Source organism: Hylobates moloch, unplaced genomic scaffold (assembly GCF_009828535.3).
Source record: "Hylobates moloch isolate HMO894 unplaced genomic scaffold, HMol_V3 SCAFFOLD_20, whole genome shotgun sequence".
Classification (NCBI taxonomy): Eukaryota; Metazoa; Chordata; class Mammalia; order Primates; family Hylobatidae; genus Hylobates; species Hylobates moloch.
In genome coordinates this window covers 4,877,725-4,894,514 of record NW_026652295.1, presented here as the reverse complement: position 1 = coordinate 4,894,514, position 16,790 = coordinate 4,877,725, and the positions used below count along the sequence as shown (strand labels likewise).

The window sequence follows — 16,790 nt, the reverse complement described above, 5'->3', positions numbered from 1 at the left end:
CTGCACTCACTATCGGTGCCTTCATCCAGCTTCTTCTTCAGTCACCGTTTGATCAATGAATGACAGAAAGGTGAAGTTAATCACAGAGCAGCTTCTATTTGAATTAGGCTTAAACACCACAGGGAGGAAAAAGTATTTCTCCTTACACCACAATGTACTGAGGCTGGCTCAGGAGATACTGAGCCTGCACTGGGGAGGAATAGTTGAATTTCACTTCAAGGTATAACAATAACACGTGTTTGTTCCTCCTGTGCTGCCTGATTTATACAGATGGGAAGAGCCAGGCAGAGAGAAATCCTTGCAGTCAGCCAAGTCCTGGGGAGTGTCTGGACAGCCCGATATGCCCTCCTCCTGGATGCCCGGCTACCTGGACAGCCACTCCCATCACACCAAGCCACTCACTCTGCTCACCATTTCCTACAAACTGCCTGGTTTGGTTTTTGTGTCATTGTTTCAATAATTATGCACATGAGCCTGTGCTTATCTTGGGAGGTAAGATCAGTTTCAGCTAGGAAGCAGCTTGAATTCTGCAATATTTTAAAACAAATGAAACTGATTTGAAAATATTTACCGTAGACTTAAAAGAGGTTCAGTGCTGTCACCTATTACGGAAACAAAGAAGAGTAAGAAATTTGCTTTCAAGGATTTAACAAGGCAGGCCTTGCAAGACTCGGAAATGAGGTATGGGCAATTACTATCATTTCATCAGTCACATATTCTGGGGGTAGCACTAAGGCCAGTGTTTCCCAGTCCTGACTGAACATTAGAATTTCCTGGGAAGCTATTTAAAAATATCTCTGTCAAGGTGCCACCTCCAGAAATTTGTATTTGATTTACTGGAGGATGAAGGAAACTGGATGCTCTGACAGCAGTTTTACAAGGTCCCAGGGATTCCACGGTGCAGCCAGGACCATGAACCACGGCCTGGACTGGCCGTTCACAATTCCCGCCATCGCTAAGGTCCAGGATTCCTCATGCTGGTTCTCAAACTGTCAAGCGGTGTTCAAGTTAGCCTTGGATTTCATGAAATACCCAGCACACTACCCATGAATTTCTTCCTTGTTTTTTTCTTTTTTTTTTTTTTTTTTTTTACGTTCAAAAGACTTTCTGTAATTTGAACTTCGACTAGTATATAATCATCACTTAAAAGGCTATAAGCACATTTAGATAATAACTATTAAATTTATCTACATTTCCCAATATCACTTTTATCACAAAAATCACTTCATATGAAAATTTCATTTCGAATTAATTACTAGGATGTGTCAAAATATTTAACAGAAATAAAAATATTTTGCAAAGAAGTAAAAAGCAAGAAATACTAGCCATTTTCAGAAAGATCCTAAAATTATCTTCACATCTTCTACAGAAAGTTTTGTAAGACCAGTTCAACAGCAGGCTAAGATATAACCTCAGGCCTTTATGCAACATCAGATTTTGCTTTATAGTTTTGCTGCTAAGAGTTTGAAAGAATGACACACATGTGTTATAAGAAGACTGGTTAAATGAGGTAGCAAAAAGTCTCGGTGTGATGTTAACTGTCACGTGTTTCAAAATTATGGACAGAATCAATTCTAAAGCTGCTTAAAGAAGGAAAAGTTCAAGTACAGGACTTTTTTCACCCTTCTTTCTCATGTCAAAGGGGCTTACCAAGGGAAGCTCTGCACACAGCTCACCCATAGTCATGAGTTGTTTCTGGAGATCTGTGATGTGGAGATAAAGGTGGCAATTATTTTTCCTGGTGGCATTTACATCATCCTGCTGAATTCAGGGACACATCACAGCTGTGCTGAAAAGAAATGGCAAGGACACACTTCATGGGGGCAACAGGCACAGATGGGTGCCCTCTGCCATTCCACTCAGCTGTCTGACTCAGGCCTGATGACCGTGGTTCCATCCTGGTGGCACATTAGAAGCCTCTGGAGCTTTTTAAAGACCTTATTGCTGCGCCCCATCCCTAGAGTTTCTGTATCTTTGGCACAGGTAGAACCCTGGTATCAGTATTTTTTCAAAGGTTCTCAGCAGTCTAAAGTGAGGCCAGGATAGCTAACCAGTGCCAATGAAACTAGAAGGTTATCTATCTGCCAACTCATGTGTTAGGAAATAACTCAAGGGACACAGAACTAGATGAAGACAGGTCTGACCTCTGGGCTTGGTTAGATGATTCAAACCTTGGTCTCTAATCTAGACAGAAATATAAAGAGAAGGCATGTGAGAAAAGAGCTTGAGCTCACAGTCATCCAGACAAGAGTTCAAATCCCAGCTTCACCAATAACTAGCTGTGTAACCTTGGTAAATTTGTGGAAGAGTTCTTTCAGCCTTGGTTTTCCCAGATGTAAAATGAGACTCAATTATATCTCATCCAGGTTTTGCCAAGATTAAAATGAACGAGATGTAAAATTAGTGCAACAGGTATTCAAAAGTAAGAGCTGTGTCAACATCTGAGCAATCCACATGAGCTATGGCAATAAAGAGAAGCATCCTGTAGTTCAGCCCTTCACACATAAGAAGCATTCAATAAATCATTTCTCAAACTTTCACAACTTTCACAATCTCCAAATTTTTCTCCAAAAGTCTCTCGAGGCTAACATGTGGAGACAGCATAGCTTGCTTGTTAAAACAAAATTGCCAGTAATGCCAAACTCTGAAAAAGAGAGAAGTGATTAACTTGAATGTCAGAGCAAAGGAAAAATGCTCAAGAGCCTCAGCCCTACATCTAGGGAAGAATGGAATACTTAACCGAGGGGCAGAGAAGGAATCCAAATTCCAGAACAAACATATCCCTGTGGCTTTAGAGTCCCATGGCCTTGGGTTCAAACTCCAGCTTCAACACTTCAGTGTATCATACAGCCTTGAAGCTTCAGTGTATTCATCTGCTAGACAGGGATTCTGCCATCTTTCTCAGAGTTCTCATAAAATGTGAAATGTAGAGAAAGAGCTCAGCACAAGGTAATGTTTGGCCAATCTGGCTTCATTTCCCTTGCCCTAGCTACATTTCGATCCCTGGTCAATAAGTTTCTGATTAATAATGCCTCTGAAATATTTATTCTTCATGAATCAAACAACTGTCAAACATAGTGAGCAAAAATTCATAGACAATCCTATTAAAAGTCACTAGAAAGGTATCTTTGGGAGAGTTATTTACCTTTTGGAAGCGGGCATTAGAAAGGTAAGAAGAGGCTAAGATATAAATTCAGATAGAGATGATTTAATTCCATTGAATACTGACTTCAAGTCCTATATAACATTTCCAATGTCTGAACTTCAACACTATTGCAAAAAAAATTGATTAAAAAGAGTAAGAATGATAATGTCATAGGTTTATTTCTTGCTCTTTCATGTACAATGGACTGTAATATCCTTCCAAATCTTGAAGTTGTCGTGATCTGACCAGGTCTCAAAGGGGAACTCCATGGAGGTACAGATTAATTACTAAGCAGCAAACAAATCACATTACATTATGAGATTCATATAGGAAATCTGTATCAAATACTGCAACTAAATGACACAAAAGCTGAGATATGTGATCAATTGACAAACAATTGCCACTGGTTGACAGAAAAAAAACTCAACCAGTTTTCTACTTGAATTATAAACCTGGGAAATCTAGCAACCCACAGATGATGTTACATAATTATTATTATGGTTAGAATGAGACGGATGAGAAGTAGAGGTATATGATTATATAAACATCAAAATGACTGACTTTTTCCAGCAGTCTACAAAAATCCATCCGCATGCACTCTTCTGAAATATCACAACTAATAACATGTTACACGGGTTTGGCCGTTTAAGAGTGAATTGAGTATTTGGCACCGTAACTCACAACTGGTCATACCTCTCAAGCAGCTCTCAGACTACCAGGGAACCAGGAGTAAGAGATATGTAGGTTTGCAACTAAAACACAGGAAGTGACTACCCAACATGGGGAAATAGAAGAAGCAACTAAGAACAAAGATTCCACAAAAAGTGAATCTTCAGTGGTTGACCGCTCACATCATTAGACACTGTGCATATCTCTTCCCAATTCTTTGGTGCCTTCATGTTGGCAGCCTGAAATTGAGTGTCAATACACCCATCCATGGCCAAACACTGCAAATCAGCCTCCCTCTCTACAAACCAGTTACTGAACATCTACCAGCATACCAATGATCTTAATGGCAAAGTTCTACTCGCCAAGACCACATGTGCAAAGGACTAGACGCAAGAGAGTGTAAAGACCATCAAAGAGCAAGTAGTTCGGGATGAATGAAGTGTAGAGAACAAATGGGGTGGTAAAGAACAGGAAAACAAAGGGAGTTTGGGGCTACATATTGAGGAGCTAATAATACTTATTTTTACCCTAAAGAAAAAGTAAGGTCAATATCATTAGAAGAGCAATAATAATGACATGTGTGTTACAAATATCACCCTTGAACTCACAGGGGAGGTGGGGCTGAAGGAGGAGAAGAGCAAAGATACACCACCTTTAATGTCTATAACCTATCAGCGAGTAACTGCCACAGTGAGATAGGATTGAGGAACAAAACAAAAAAGCAGCAGCCATTACATCACAGTATACAAGCTTTTAACATAAGCCACACTGACCTGAACTTCAAAAACTCAGGAGCCCCTGGACTGTGATAAATAACCAAACCAAAATGGAAGCTGCACAGTGACTATTTTTGATAAAAAGAAACTGCCAATCCAGAGATGAGGAATTACCAGAAAAGAACCAAATCAAAGACTATCCATAAACACTAGTAGATGAAAACAAAATTTAAAATATAAGCAGAAAAGAGGAAGAGTACATTGCTCAGAACAGAAATTACCCTAAGGAGGCTAAGTGTTGAGACAAATTGCTATCCATAATCTAAAGATAAAGGTAAAAAATAAAAAGGCCAGGCATAGTGGCTCACGCCTGTAACCCCAGCACTTTGGGAGGCCAAGGTGGAAGGATCACTTGAGCCCTGAAGTTCCAGACCAGCCTGGGCAACATGGCAAAACCCTGTCTCAGCAACAAATACAAAAATTAGCCGGGCGTGTCGGTGCATGCCTGTAGTCCTAGCTACTCAGGAGGCTGAGATGGGAGGAAATCTTGAGTCCAGGAGATTGAGGCTGCAGTGAGCCATGAGCATGCCAGTGCGTTCCAGCCTGGGCAACAGAGCAAGACCCTGTCTCAATAGATAGATAGATAGATAGATACATAGATAGATGGATAGATAGATAGATAGATAGATAGATAGATAGATAGATAGATAGATAGGGATAGATAGGCAGGCAGGCAGGCAGACAGACAGACAGAGTAGTCTTGGGAGGGGCAAGTCAAACAAGACATACCAGAGATTTTTAAAAAAGAGACATCTTAAGACAACAGAAGATAAAAAATATGTTGGTACAGCTCAAAAAATAGAGGAGAAAAATGACACTAATTCAAAATGACTGTGATATTAGAAGTAACAAGATGTTAAGTAAGCACAAATAAAAATCCAGTCAAAAGAAGGGAAGACGAGCCTGAGAAACCTCACCAAAAAAGATGAAAAAGAATAAAACTACAAGTGTAACCAGAAGGAAGATGCTGGTATGTAAGACAAAAGAGATCTAGCTTCACATCACGTGCTGCTAAGGAACAACAACAAAAAAAATAGAAAAATATTCAAAGACATTGTAGAAAAGAGATCTCTTCTAAATTAAAATAGCAGACCATGCTCCAAGGAAAATTAATATGTAATGATCAACACTAATAGCCTGATAAAGGTACTGAACTTCAGAGAAAAAGAATTCATCACACGGGCTCAGAAAGACAGTAGAGTCACTCAAAATATGGAAACTGGAACCAGATTCCGTATGATTAGGTAGAAAAAGCTAGTCACCTAGAAAACAGAAAAGTCAGGCTGGTATCAGTTTTAAGGCTGGTCGGTGTTTCTTGGAGTACAAAGGTAACACATATTCTCAAACATCCGATAACTCGAGGACATAGTACTGATAAACACTTCTTGAAAAAAAAAAAAGTTGGTCAAATACACATCCAAGAAATGGAAAACTCTTTGAAAAGAACTGGTTGGTAGGCACTGATGCCACTTAAAAGAGTACAGCTAAACAACCACTGGAGTTACTGGGAACAGCAGAAAGTTCAAGTTAAAAAATCAAACAAAATAAAAATAAATCAAAGGGTGGAGCAGGGAGGGAAGGTGGGAGGAAGTACAAATGCACCCCTTTTATTCATCTTTCAAAGCAACCACATAGACCAGCTAAAACCAAAACTTTCTTTCAAAAAAGATCATGACCCAAACATCAGTGTTTCATGATTGGTTTGAAGTTCAGCAATACCTTCATTTCCATAATTTCTCTCTCTTCTGTTACATTTAAGTAAAATTAAATATATTTATTAAAATTAAAAACACCATGCGTGGTATGATCCTATCTTCGTAAAAGACTTTCTAGCCATCCATGCTTCCATTCATAGACACAAAAATTCAGAGAGGTGGCCGGGCACAGTGGCTCATGCCTGTAATCCCAGCACTTTGGGAGGCCAAGGCAAGCGGATCACATGAGCCCAGGAATTTGAGACCAGCCTGGGCAACATAGTAAAACCCTATCTGTAAAAAAAAAATTAAACAAATAAATAATACAACAATTAGCTGGCTATGGTGGCTCACACCTATAGTCCCAACTACTCAGGAGACTGAGGTGGACAAATCCCTTGAGCCCGGAAGGCAAAGGTCTGCAGTGAGCCAAGATCGTGTCTGAACTGCAGCCTCGGCAACAGAGCAAGACCTTGTTTCAAAAAGAAGAAAATTCAGAGGGGTAATCTCATCTTGAATTGTAGTTCCCACAATCTCCAAGTATCATGAGAGGGACCCGGTGGGAGGTAACTGAATCATGAACGCGGTTTCCCCCACGCTATTGTCGTAATAGTAAGTTCTCATGAGATCTGATGGGGTTTTTTTTGTTGTTTTTTTGTTTTGTTTTGTTTTGTTTTGTTTTGAGATGGAGTCTCGCTCTGTCGCCCAGGCTGGAGGGCAGTGGCGCGATCTCTGCTCACTGCAAGCTCCGCCTCCCAGGTTCAGGCCATTCTCCTGCCTCAGCCTCCTGAGTAGCTGGGACTACAGGCGCCTGCCATCACGCCTGGCTAATTTTTTGTATTTTTAGTAGAGATGGGGTTTCACCGTGTTAGCCAGGCTGGTCTCGATCTCCTGACCTTGTGATCCACCCGCCTCAGCCTCCCAAAGTACTGGGATTACAGGCATGAGCCACTGCGCCCGGCCGAGATCTGATGGTTTTAAAGAGGCTTCACTCTTTGCTTGACTCTCATTCTTCTCTCTCCTGCTGCCTTGTGCAGAAGGATGTGTTTGCTTCCCCTTCTGCCATGATTGTAAGTTTCTTGAAGCCTCCCCAGGAACTATGAGTCAATTAAACCCCTTTCCTTTATAAATTACTCAGTCTCAGATATGTCCTTATAGCAGTGTGAGAACAAACTAATATAGGTGATTAGAATGATGTTTACCAAATATTAACCACCATTATTTCTAGACTATAAGACTTGGGGTGGCTTGTCTCCCACTTCTTTTCCAATGTGTTTGGATTTTTAAATAATGAGTGGGTATCATTTTCACAAAACCTGTATGTCAGAATGTTAAATGGAAGTTTTGAATGAGGTAAAAATAAATAAATGCCACATAACAAAATGTACAATTTACAAAGGTAATGGGTGAAAATTATTTCTGCCACTCTAGGACTATAGTCAGTCCAAAGAAGATACAAAAAGCAGTCAGAGTGTTGAAAGGAGAAGGATTTTAAAAGGATTCCTTCAGAGGAAGCTTGGTGGAGCCCCTGGCCTCAAGCCAAGGGAAGGGGAGAAAAGTGTTTGCCTCCTAAGCTCAAGAAGTTTCAACCAACCCCCTGGGGAAGGACGCTGATGTGTGCTCCATGCAATGGGGTAGACCATGAACATGCACCCAACAGGCACTATAAACCTGAGGAAGGGCCAAGCATGAGCACAGAGGACTGCGCCAGCGAGGTCACTGCACCAGCCAGCAGTAGGCTGTCTCATGGGCCAGACAAGGGCAGTACAGGAGACAGCCAGTGCTAAGCCACTGTAAGTCTTGCCCAAGAAAGCACCTGGGCAGGTTGGAGAACATCAACAATAACATTTCTTCTGTGGAATGGACCTCTGAAGAGCCAAGAACAAAGGGAGATATAGCAAGCCAAAGAAGAATCACCTAATTCAAGGAAGATGGAGTTGGAAGGATCCAGTAGGGGTCTTCTGAAGAAAAAGCCTAGAATACCAAGCCACCCAGCTAACATGAACTGTTGTGGTCCTTTACTCTCCTCTCCCAACTCTTCCCCCCTGGCAGTGGCCTAAGTGGTAAACAGCCAGCTCAGGGGAAAGGGATAAGTAGAGAAAGAGGAAAAAAGCCAGCCATACACCCCAACCCTTTCCCATCACCAAATCCTTTGCAGGGGGAGTGGATAGGGATAGAAGTTTTCATCCAGAGGCAGGAGATGATTACCCTGAATGACCCCATTTCTTTTCTAGTTGAAAGATCTCAATTGGTTTTATTAGGATTCTAGAATCACACACTTCATTTCATCAAATAAATTAAGTGTTCCTGAACACAATTTTAAAGGCATGCTGGAGAAAAACAAAATTGTGTTTGATTGACATTTCATGGCTTGTGCCAGGTCCACATACTGGTTACATATGCAATATCACCAAATAACAAGCAGAAACGTAGACAGCTAGCCAGGTGCACATATGCCTACAAGGTTTCTTCTTTACACGATAAATTAGTCTACAAGTAAAAGCACGTCAACAAAGCAGAGTAGGGAAATAATTGGAACTGAGAACTATACAGCAGACCAATTAGGATATTACAAAGCAGTGAACACAAAATCTAGGCTAAGTAAGGAGGGAAGTAAAGATATGAGAGGGATATGGTGTAATGCCCAAACTTGTTTTTACTAACCCTGTTTTTAGGCTTGTTTCCACCTGAATGGACTCTCCCTTAGCTAAGAGAGCCAGACAGACTCCATCTTGGCTCTTTCACTGGCAGCCCCTTCCTCAAGGACTTAACTTGTGCAAGCTGACTCCCAGCACATCCAAGAATGCAATTAACTGATAAGATACTGTGGCGAGCTATATCCGCAGTCCCCAAGAATTCATCTAATTGATAACGCCCAAAGCCCCGCATCTATCACCTTGTAATAGTCTTAAAGCCCCTGCACCTGGAACTGTTTACTTTCCTGTAACCATTTATCCTTGTAACTTTTTGACTACTTAACTTCTGTAAAATTGTTCTGACTAGACCCCCCCCCCCCGCCCCCGCCTCCCCTTCCTAAACCAAGGTATAAAAGTTAATCAAGCCCCTTCCTCGGGGCCAAGAGAATTTTGAGCGTTAGCCGTCTCGGTCGCCGGCTAATAAAGGACTCTTAATTCGCCTCAAAGTGTGGCGTTTTACTAACTCGCTCGGGCACAACAATGGCACAATGAAAAGGCAGGAAGGCCAATGGGTTGTAAATCCTAGCAGTTTCAAAGAACTGCAGAGTAGTGGGAACAAAAGGAGTCAAATGAAATCTAAGAATATCAGTGTAAGAGAAATGCTTAAAATTGAGGTTATGGAGGAAGTTCAGTCAATAAACCATGTCTGACTCCAAATCCCAGCCAAGCCACTCACTGTTCACGTTTCGTCCTTCTACAGGATTGCTGAGTATTAAATAAGGTAACACCTGAAGCAGCTACCCAACACCCAACACATAATAAGCACTCAGAGTAGTCCCACTAATGCAGATGGGAGCTGAGGAAAGCATGAACCAGGAACATCAGAGGGACAAGGAACAAAGACAACCAGAACAGAACCACACACAATTTTTTTTTTTTTTTTTTTTGAGACAGAGTCTCACTCTTTCGCCCAGGCTGGAGTGCAGGGGCATGATCTCGGCTCACTGCAAGCTCCGCCTCCCAGGTTCACACCATTCTCCTGCCTCAGCCTCCCGAGTAGCTGGGACTACAGGCACCTGCCACCACGTTCGACTAATTTTTTGTATTTTTAGTAGAGACGGGATTTCACTGCCACGCACATTTTTAAATTCCTATTATCTAGCTTCAAATACAAGAATCCTGCATCATGAAAGAAATTCGATTTTCAGGGAAAAGAAGAAAATCAAAAGACATTAGTAAACAATGAATCTATAGCAAGATAAGGGTATTCCAGTGAATAATTCATCAGTCAATTAGCAAATACTTCTCGAATTCTATGCAAATAGTCATTGAATCCTATGCAAGGTGAAATCTCAGAATTTATCTCAGCATCTATCTGCTAATAATATAAATTCAGTACATAAACAAAATCACAGCTGGATTAGAAGCGAAATAGAGTTTTATTGATTGCTCAGTCAAAAAAGGGTGGGAGCCAAGAATAACGTGACCCAGGAGCTGCCGATAGAATGATGAGAGGACATGGTTCTGCCACACGAGGGTAGATGAGAATATGCCATGTAGCCATGGAAGAGACAGAAGCCATATGGTCAAAATGGGAGAAACATCCCAACCTGATGATGACCACACCAGGGATTCCCAGGCTATTCTAGCCTGAGGGTAAGTTTTAACTTTGAGAAAGTATCCAACCCCCAACAAGATCAGATATATAATTTCAATATCCATTGTGTAATTCAAAATTACTTGAAAGAATTAATGAATCACAGTAGCTTTTAATCACTGCATATTTTTATTATCACTACACTGCCTGCATATGTTTGAAAATGGGGAGGACATACATAATGTTTAAAACTTTAAAACTCTGTTAAATCAACAGATGATGTTGGAACACTCAGGGATTCATAAGCCCTTGTTTCTGTGGCTCCCACGGTTGCCTAGCACACAGGTTAGAGACCAAAGTTGTCACTAATTAAGCTGACAGAACCATAAGTCTTCTAAAATTCATATTCCCCAGTCTAGAATTGCAAAACCTGCAACATAGTAAGGAAAAAAAAAGCTGATAATGAAGTTGAAAAAATGCTTGCAAGGGATTCAAACGAAATACAAATTCAAAGCTCAAGTTTCCTCGAATGACCAAGTAGCAAACATTCATTTATTCATTGAATGCTTAGTGTATGCTTACTAATGATCACTCTCTATAATTACATGTAAAAATCTACACACTCGTCGTACTTCTTCAAGCATAGAGCCAAAGAGAACAACCCAATTATTGGACAACTAGGGCTTGAAAACAAACATTTAGTGGAAAAATGCTTACCCAGTGTAGAAGGATGCTAATTACAGACAGTAAGAATTAAACGTAAATAATTTTTTAGTTTTCCAAAGCTGCTTTTAATTTGTACCACCAAATCAAATATGGCATGCCATAGTCTGGCAAATGCACACATTTTGGAATCAAACAGTCCTCAGTTCAAATATCAAATCTGTCATGTGAACTGGAGCCACTTATTTAAACTCTCTAAGCTTTGGTGGTGGTGGCGGGGGAAGAGAGGTGATTCTGTTTTTGTTCTTCATAAAATATGAGTAACAATGTCTACTTCGTTAAATTAGTATAAGAACCAACCAAGTAAGAATGTATGTCAAATATCTTCTACAATGCTCGGCAATCAATTAAAAACTGAGAAAGAAGAGAATTCAACATTGTCTGTGACTCTCAGGAAAATCTCCTACATGAGGCTCAAGACCATATCACACTGACATGTTACCATTTTTCTGTTTAATGGAAGACAGACTGAGTTAACAGACAATCACTATCTTAACCAAGGAAAGGCAGGGGTAAAGGCCCCTTCCAAAGCACAGATGGCAGAGCTGCAGCAAGGGGAAAAGACCTGAAGAGCCTGCAAATCCTTTGCTAAAAGTTCCTGTACTGAAATGCCCAACTACTTTCTCATGTTCCTGTTAACATTCAGAAGCTTTCTTTCAGAAGCCCAAACAATACAAAATAAGACCATGATTAAATAACCACGTGCCCACAATTTCTGTATTAAGTAAGTGAACATTTCCCTTCCTCCTGCACCTTAGAACAGCCAGCTAATCACGCACAAAGAGATTCATCCCTGAAGCAGAGAACAACCCACAGCCCCGGTCTCCTACTGCCCAGGAAGCCACATCAGTTTGGGGACCCAGAGAGATCCACACAATTGAAGAATCAAACCTCTGGGCAGAAGGTGTTGAGGATGCAGCCATTCTGTAAAGAATAAAGGGAAAGTAAAGCTCTTTGATGAGCCTCCAATTCTTAGTTCCTGCAATTCACAAGAGTATGCAGATTAACATAGTCATCACAGATTATTGTTATCAAATAGAGTGACCATATGTCTCAGTATCCCCAAGACAGTTCATGTTTATGCCTGTCACGCCAGCATAATTATTTAATAGCACCCACTTTCACTGATCTCAAGTGTCCTGATGTAGGAAATAAATTATGTGATTATTATGTTAAGTAATTTACCTAAAATGATGTGAAAAAACCTATGAAACAGCTGTGAAATGAGACCAAATCAACAAAATCTTAGTCAAGTTTTCTCCCTTACTATCACGTATATACAGCATTTACCCTCATTTCAAAAATGCACAATAAATCATCCTAGACATAGTAAAACTAATACCAACAATCTAGAATTACAGCATGCTGAAACTAAAGAATTTATTTTAAAGTACCTCCATTCTAAGTCAATAACTTGTGTCAATAATTCTTAAAACCCCCCCCATTGAGCCTACTTTTTCAGAAAGAAAATAGGGTTTCCAAATGCAAAATGATTTTGACTAGTAACAGAGCTAAAATGATAGTCATTTCCATGCTTCTAGGGCTATCCAAAAGCATAAAATAAAAACATTCACTACTAGGGGCTCTTAACTTCAATTTATAAAAATAGTGCCAGCAAAGCTTAAGATAATATAAAATTATGGGAGAATACATCATAACACAAGAGATAAAGTATGCAAAATATGTATCACTCTTCTGAAGGAACTGACAGGATGTTTACTCAGATACTATGCTAAGTGACTATGCTACTCCCATTATATTTTCTATTGAGGCAAACAAAATTAAAGTCTAAAAGCCTAAAATCTAAACCTAAATCCTGGCCAGCAGGGAGCAATATAATCCAAACAAACGCAACAGAATCTGTGCTGTGGCTGAACACTTCCATGTTACCTAATATTCTTGGTGGTGACAGGGCAGGAGGATGAAAGATGCAGAAATCTAAAAATTCCAGGCTTATATTCCTTCATTTCCTCATTTAACAAAGGTTTACTGAGCACTTAGTGGGCACTATGCCTCTGGTGATGAACAAAACAGACATGGTCCCAGCCGTCATGGAATTCACATTCTGGTGGGAGAACTCAACATTAAACCAAGAACGTTTTATTATGTAGATATACTTCGTACAATTCTAAACTATAAAAAGGTAAGGTAAAGAATGAGATATACCTAATGCTAAATGACGAGCTAATGGGTGCAGGAAATCAACATGGCACATGGATACATATGTAACAAACCTGCACATTGTGCACATGTACCCTAAAACCTAAAGTATAATTAAAAAAAAAAAAAAAAAGAATGAGATGTCCTAAGAAATAATAATAAAATCAGAAGGGTGTAATTTAAACTGAGGTTGGGAACATTCCCTGAAGAAGTAACATTTAAGCTGAGTAGTCATGACTGGAGTGAAGAGTATAAGAAAATATTGATTATTCAAGAGAAGGACCCTCATATACAAATGTCCTTCAGTGCAAAAAAGCTTGGCCTTATGTACACGTAACAAACACAGTCTGTTTAAGAAAAAGAAAAAAAAAAAGAAAATATCCCAGTGCTTCACAAGTAGCAAAAACAAGTAACTTAAATTGACAAATATAATAAATTCCAAATAAACACTTTTGGCAAGGCTGAAGCAGGGAAGCTCTATTTTATTTTTGGCACTATATTGAAATATGTTGGGCCAGGCTCACACCTGTGATCCCAACACTTTGGGAGGCCAAGGCAGGAGGATTGCTTGAAGCCAGAAGTTCAAAACTAGCCTGGGCAACAGAGCAAAACCCCATTTCTACCAAAAACAAATTTGTTTTAATTAGCTGGGTGAGGTGGCATGCACCTGTAGTCCCAGCTACTTGGGAGGCTGAGGCAGGAGGATTGCTTGAGTCTGGGAGTTGGAGGCTGCAGTGAGCCATGACTGTGCCACTGCACTCCAGCTGGGGTGACAGAGCAAGACCTTGTCTCAAAAAAAAAAAAAAAGGACATGGTGCGCTGCATAAAACAGGAAGACTAAATAATCGTGGCTGAAAACAGAAAGACATTAGTTGTTAACAAAATATGAAGTCCAGGCCGGGCGCGGTAGCTCACACTTGTAATCCCAGCACTTTGGGAGACCGAGGCGGGCAGATCACGAGGTCAGGAGATCGAGATCACAGTGAAACCCTGTCTCTACTAAAAATACAAAAAATTAGCCGGGCATGGTGGCGGGCGCCTGTAGTCCCAGCTACTCGGAGGCTGAGGCAGGAGAATGGCGTGAACGCAGGAGGCGGAGCTTGCAGTGAGCAGAGATTGCGCCACTGCACTCCAGCCTGGGCGACAGAGCGAGACTCCGTCTCAAAAAAAAAAAAAAAAAAATGAAGTCCAGAGGCACCCAGTTCCAGGGTTCATTCCATGGCTCAGAAAAGCCAATGTTTAGGCTAGAATCTCAGATTCTCTTGGCCTTTCCCTCATGCGCTTCTGCTGAGCTTCAAGCTTTAATATTACTTGCATTCCAAGCAGGGCAGAAGATGACAAAAGTAAGCTCTCTTGTGCAAATACTTATCTTTTAATAGAAAACAAAATCTTTCCTAGAAACCTTCCAGACAACTTCCGGTTGTCTCATTAACCAGATCTGTGTCTTGTGGCTATGCCTGGCTCTAACAAACAAGTATCTGGTAAAGACAGAATGGAATCACCACGAAGCTAAGACCACATTACAATTCATTTCCAGGAACCAGGCACATGGCCACCCAAACAAAATCAGGGTTCTAATGGCCGGGAAGAAGTATGGTTGATACGGCTGATGGGTAGCCAACTAATACTATCTGCCAAAATCACTCAATAATTTTTACAGGTAAGTTACGGTAGCTCCTCTTTGTCTGTGGAGGTTCCAAGACCTGCAGTTGATGCCTGAAACCGTGGAGCATATGAAACCCTAAGTACTGTTTACTACGTTTTTTCCTGTATGTGAATATCTATGATAAAGTTTAATTTATAAATTAGGTACAGTAAGAGATTTAACAACAATAACTAATAATAAAATAGAGAACCAGATATAAATCCATACATTTACAGTCAATTTATTTTCCACAAAGGCGTTAAGAACATACAATGAGAAAAGAGACACTCTTCAATAAATGATGCTAAGTTCCTATCTCTCACCATATACAAAAATCAAATAAAAGTAGATTAAAGATTTAAATCTAAGACCTCAAACTATGAAACTACTACAAGAATACATTGGGGAAACAACCCAGGATATTGGTCTGGGCAAAGATTTTTTGTGAAGACCCCAAAAGCACAGGCCACCAAAGCAAAAAGAGAAAAATTAGATTACGTCAAGCAAAAAAGCTTCTGTAAGCAAAGGAAACAATCAACAAAGTGAAAACACAACCCAGAATCTCCCACAGTATAGGAGAAAGTATCTGCAAACCATCCACCTGGCAAGGGATTAATAACCAGAATATATAATGAGCACAAACAACTCAATTAAAAAAAAACACATAATCTGATTAAAAATTGGGCCAAAGATCTGAATAGGCATTTCTCAAATGAAGACATACAAATGGCCAGTAGATATATGAAAAATGCTCAACATCACTAATCATCAGAGAAATGCAAGTCAAAACCACAACGAGATATCATCTAACCCCAGTTAAAATGGCTTTTATCAAAAAGGGAATAAAAGATGCTGGCACAGTCTACCACGGAGGCCAGAAGCAATGTGGGGGCTGGACGTGGTGGCTCACGCCTGTAGTCCCAGTACTCTGGGAGGCCGAGGCGGGTTGATCACTTGAGGCTAGGAGTTCGAGACCAGCCTGGCCAACATGGCGAAACATATGAAAAATACAACTGACAAACCAACCAACCAACCAAGCGACAACAAAACAGGTCTACCCTGGAGTCATACTCTAATTTTTTCTATTTTCCTCCCTTTCTGATCCTTTATGCCACTTTCTTTTTCTTCCTCTTCCTTCTCCTTCTTCTTTGTCAAATAGAGGATTGAGTTATTATCATTGATCCATTAAAAAAAAAAAAAAAAAAGATGCTGGCACAGATGTGGAGAAAGAGGAACCCGTGTAAACTGTTGGTGGAAATGTAAGTTAGTATAGCCAATATGGAAAACTGTGTGGAGGTTCCTCCAGAAACTAAAAATAGAACTACCATATGTCCAGCAATTCCACTGCTGGGAATATATCCGAAAGAAAGGAAATCAGTATTATCCAAAAGATACGTGCATTGTAGTCAGCACTCCCATGTTTATTGCAGCACTGTTCACAAAAGCCAAAATATGGAATCAACGTTAAGTGTACATCAACGGATGAAAGGACAAAGAAAATGTGGCATAAATACACAATAGAGTATTACTCAGCTATAGAAAAGAATGAAATTCTGTCATTTGCAGCAACATGAATGGAACTGGAGGTCACTATGTTAAGTGAAATGAGCCAGGCACAGAAAGACAAATACCGTATGTTCTTACTCATATGTTGGAGCTAAAAAAGTGAATCTCATGAAAATAGAGAATAGACTGGTGATTACCAGAGGCCAAGAAGGGTACAGGGCAGGAGGGATGCAGAGAGG

At 40.3% G+C, this 16,790-nt stretch overlaps 1 protein-coding gene across 4 annotated transcripts in view; it reads right to left on the bottom strand.

The window, feature by feature from the left end:
• Positions 1–16,790, bottom strand: part of FARS2 (phenylalanyl-tRNA synthetase 2, mitochondrial) — a 513,534-nt gene that overhangs the window by 485,081 nt on the left and 11,663 nt on the right. The gene's annotated exons all lie outside the window — the stretch shown is intronic.